The sequence below is a fragment of the Mustela erminea genome, chromosome 16 (assembly GCF_009829155.1).
Source record: "Mustela erminea isolate mMusErm1 chromosome 16, mMusErm1.Pri, whole genome shotgun sequence".
In the NCBI taxonomy this organism is placed as follows: domain Eukaryota; kingdom Metazoa; phylum Chordata; class Mammalia; order Carnivora; family Mustelidae; genus Mustela; species Mustela erminea.
The window spans coordinates 57,357,603-57,362,742 of NC_045629.1; the positions used below are offsets into that span (position 1 = coordinate 57,357,603).

At 39.7% G+C, this 5,140-nt stretch overlaps 1 pseudogene; it reads right to left on the minus strand.

Annotated features, from left to right (window-relative positions):
* Nucleotides 1–1,820: 1,820 nt before the first annotated feature.
* LOC116574964 lies at nt 1,821–4,075 on the minus strand (annotated as a pseudogene).
* Between the last annotated feature and the right edge of the window lie 1,065 nt (nt 4,076–5,140).

Below are 5,140 nucleotides of genomic sequence, written 5' to 3' on the forward strand. Positions count from 1 at the left end.
TTCTTCAATTTCTTTCATGAGTGTTCTGTATACTCATGAGTACAGATCCTTTACCTCCTTGGTTAGGTTTATTCCAAGGCATCTTATGGTTCTTGGTACTATAGTAAATGGAATCAATTCTCTAATTTCCCTTTCTGTATTTTCATTGTTAGTATATAAGAAAGCAACTGATCTCTGTGCATTGATTTTGTATCCTGCCACATTACTGAATTGCTGTGTAAGTCCTAGTAGTTTGGGGGTGGAGTATTTGGGTTTTCCATATAAGTATCATGCCAGCCATCTGCAAAGAGAGAGTTTGACTTCTTCTTTGCCGATTTGAATACATTTAAAAAAAAGTTTTTTAAAACTTTTATTATTTTGTGGTTTAATCACAACAGTGCACATGTAAGACACTTTTAACACTTAAAATTACAAAGTGAATTTGGGATGCCCGGGTGGCTCAGTGGGTTAAAGCCTCTGCCTTTGGCTCCGGTCATCATCCCAGGGTCCTGAGATCAAGCCCCACATCGGGTTCTCTGCTCAGCAGGGAGCCTGCTTCCTCCCCTCTCTCTCTGCCTGCCTCTCTGCCTACTTGTGATCTCTATCTTTCAAATAATAAATAAAATCTTTAAAAATAAAAAAAATTTAAATGTTAAATAAAAAGTAAATAATACATAAATGTTAAATAAAAAATAAAAAGAAATAAAAATAACAAATTAAATTAAAGTTATGGTATTCTAAATATATGCTGAAAACAGGCTTAAGCATCTAAGAATTAGGCCTTTACTAACAACCATAGTCTTGGAAAGAATGAAAATCTTTTCCCATCTAGAAAACAGTCTTGTTTTACTCTGTCACTTGAGTTGTAAACTGGAAAGTTTGACCAGTTTATGACCAAACCATTTGAGGCTCTGTTTTATGTATTTTTCTTTAGCCAGTAACTTAAATAGTACTTACTGTGTTATAAGGCATCTAGACATGTTATAAATAGTAGCATCCATAAATGAGTTATTTCTCTTTAATATTTCAAGTGTTATTTTGTCTATTATCAACATTTATAAACAAGCGAGAAGACAATTGGTCTTTTGTTTGTTATGCTTGTACAGATTTTACTGTTGAAAAGCTGATATTGTATAAACCTATTTATAGATTAATCTTATACGTGTCAAAATTATTTTACAAAAATGTGTATGTATTGAGCTCTCTTGATATCCAGACTTCTGTATCAGTATCATTATCTAATTGTCTACTAGTGATACCACTTTGGTCCACAGCACCATAATTTCTAGCCTGTATTATTTTAATAACTTCCTAAGTGATCTTATAGCTCTTCAATGTTCCCCAGAGACTATTTTCCATCTTCTGCTATATTCATTTTTTTTGAAATGCAAATCATATTATGGCACCCCTCTGCCCCAAATTCTCCACTAGCTTCCAATATCACAGAGAAAGCCAGATGCTTATGTATGTGGTTTCCAAAGCTGAGTACACTGGAGTCATCTAGGTTACTTTTTAAATTGTCTTTCACTGGACCTTAGCTCAGATCAACTGAATCAGAATTTCTAAAGTTGGTGACAGGCAAGGTTATTTCTTAAAAGTCCCCCAGTGATCTTAATGGACATCTAGGTTAAGAATTACTGACAACTGGGATCTAGTTCCTCCTTTTTTCTGACTTTACCTACCACATTCTTTCTTAACTATTCTACCGAAGACATTATGGCTTTTTGACTAGTTGTCAAACTATTACTGCTCTAAGACCTACACACAAAAAAAATTTCCTGCCCTGAGATTAATAATTTAAATGTTTCTAGTCTGATCTTCCTCTGGTTGCACTGTTCTCCCTAAATGGCAATCTGCTGCAGCAGAGAATGTGCCAACACACATATCCATTTTAGATCATACTTAGACTCCTGGAATCCCACAATCACCCACCAAAAAGCACCTAATCTCAGTCCCAGGTCCTTCACAGGCCTCTTCTCTGGATCATCTTCACCAGGGTAGTCCATGCCACAGGTGTAATCACTCAAAGCAACTCTCTGGATGACTATTTTGTCCAGATCCACTGAGAGTTGATGGCCTATAGCAATGAGGCTGTGCATTTCCATTGCTATTCTATCTGGAAAGCAACAAAGATGCAGGAGGAAAAATGATTGGGCCATATATTCATCACAACCAAGGCTATGTCAGTAGTCATAAATCTCTGAAATTTATGTTTATCCACCAAAGTGTGCTGAGAGAGCAAAGGTGAGGGTTGGAATCACCCAAACCCACACTGGAAGATCAGCCCCTCTAGCTTTCATAGGCTCTGTGTTGCCAGCGTCCCACCATATTCAGTACTGACACCTTAAGATCAGGGAGTAATGAAAATGCAATCAGTGGTGTGCTCTTTGCTTGAAGCACTCAAACCCTGAGATGGGGACTTCGGATATGAAGCATGATGTTATCAGCCAGCCTCAGTTCCTTCAAGTGTTAGCAAAGTTCTGAAACTGAATGATCAGAGCATAATCCTGAGTACGATTTTTCTTAGGGTCCCATGAAGACATGCAGAAGCTCTGGAGGTCTCTGTACTTTTGAAATTGAATTTTCACAGCCACGTCACGGGGCCAGTTGGGGGGGTGTCTCTACTTCATCTGGAAATAGCTCTTCCAGTCTTTCTTATTTGTATTTCTCCAACATTGTTTTCCTCAGCCTTTTCATCCATTTTCTCATTATACAGATCATCACATGTGGACTCTGCTGTAGTCAGTTTCACATTCCTCCCCCCTTCCTCTTTACTAACCCTCATCCCAAGATTCCTCATCAATAGAATCCTCATGTTCCATACCATCATATTCACCTTCCCCACCACTTGCACCATTCTCATCCCAAATCAATTCAATTTGGTAATTTGCTACACTTCTGGGAACCTTCTTTACCACCTTGGAACTTTCCTTCAAGAAGTGATTTTACCTTGTTCAGCTCCTCTTCAGTGGGCCAGGTTTGGTCTTCTTCCTTCAGATTTGGGATAACTTTTATTTACAAAGATGCTTGCTTGTCTATCAGGGTCTGCCTTTGCTAAGATGTTAATGTCTTCCTCCATACCAGCTACAGCATCCACTGCACAAATATCGATTGTCAAGATGGTTCTTTTGGGATTTGACCACTCTAGGATTTAAAAGGAAAGGGTCCTTTGGAGCATTTATCTGTTTCATCTGGAAATCACCTTGTCCAGTGATATACAGCAAGCTATTCACTTTCAGAACTGGCTCATGAACCGAGCCTCAGATTTTCAAGGTGCCCACCAAGTTCTCCTCACTAGGCACAAAGTCAGCAACATGGGCAGTCAGGTAGGCCTGTCAAACTGGAAAGGCAAGATGTCATTGCTTTTGGTTAGCCAGCTGCCTGACTAGCATCTTTCTCTCAGGCTGAGTGTCTACAGGAGAAGTTTGTCATCAGGAAAGCACTTTTCTACTGCTTTACTTAGCTTCTTTCTGGCATCTCTGTTTCTTCAGTGGGAGGCCAGAAACCCCTTCAGTGGGAGGCCAGAAACTACTTAGACAACTAGTGTATAGGTGGGAAGGCCCTGAGCAAACAAGCAGGAGAGGCAGTGATCCCCAGCCTTCTAGAGGATCAAGTTAAAAAAGGATAGTATCTGCCACTTTCACCATGTCTAACATAGTGCAGATCCCCGGGCCTTGAAGTGGTGAATAACCACAGATGTTTTGAGTATGTGTGGGGAGAGCCTAACAACATAAAGCTAGTGGAGCTTCCCTATTCATTCACGTGTACTGTTCCAGTGTCCTTAGCCTGAAACAGCAAAGGTCCTCTAACAGGGAAATCCTATTGTGTAGGGATAGCCCCAGTACCCAATAAGGAGGGCCATCCTTGCTGCCCAGCCGTCTCTTCTCTGCCAGAACCACCTCTTCTTCTGGTTTCAGAGCTTGCTGGCATGATGCCTCTGGTTTACTCTGCTGAGCTCTTTTCTCACCTTCTTGCTTAGGATTTTCAGGGCTAGACAGCCTTTGCCATCCTGCTGCACAGATCCCAGATTCCAGTGCTGCCTGTATTTATGAGTTTTATTCTGCTGCTTGAATGGGTCAGAAGAGTGGGCTACCATGACACCACTCGGGTATACCCAGTCAGCCTGTGTCAGTCTGTTTTAATCAGAGATTCCAAGCCTGTAAAGATCCTTATGGGTTTATGGGTACCAATGAAGTCTATGTAAGTCTGTATCCCATGCATCTGCTGCTGTCTCTGAAGTCCCACAGTGTGCACAGTTTGGAAAGAAAATGAGCATGACATAAAGTGAGGAAAGAGTAATGGCGAACTGGAATATGCAAAAGTGAGCTGGAACCTTGAGGTAAAACTCTCAATGTTGATGATTTAGACAACCAGCAAAAAATGCTGATGCACTTGACCATGAAATGTTAAAAAACCACTCCCAGGATTTGGAGAAGCTGCAAGAAGACCTGGCAGGCAGTAAGGCATCTGCAGCTTAGCTTCTACCCCAGGTCCACAAGGCACGTCAACACAATGTTGACATAACTTGTATGTCACAAGAGCACCTAACCTTACTTGTTACGCATTAACATGCTGCTGTTTCACTCCGCCTTCTGAATCTTCTGCAAATTTCTCTAGGTTAGGCCAATGTTAGCCCAGAATTAAGGAGAGACAGAAATCTGGAAGGGAGACAGTTCTAACTAAGCTGAATCAACATAATTTAAAGCTTCCATAATCAATTCCTTGTCATCTTGACCAATATATACACTATTTTAAACTGCACAAAACTTCCAAATAAAGGTAATGGAAAAGTGATGCTTCAACTTTAATGATGCAATTATCCCTCATAACAATAAAAAACATGCTAATCTTTTCCCAAAGAGGATACAAATCATTTTAACTATTTTGGTGTAAAATATATTCCTCTCCTCGCTGAATCACATTTTCCTCAATTTCTTATAACTCAAATTTTGAGATTTGAGGTCAGCTTCCATTAACACTTCTTGTGTTTAATAGGAGGGGGGTGAGAGAGGGAAAGAAGTAAATATTTTATACATAACCAAATATGCTAACACTAATATAAGGAAGAAATACAAATAACTATTGTAGTCCTTGTTTCTGCAACTATTCATGTGGCCATAGCCAGTACTTATAATTATCTTCTTTTCCTGTTCATTCATGA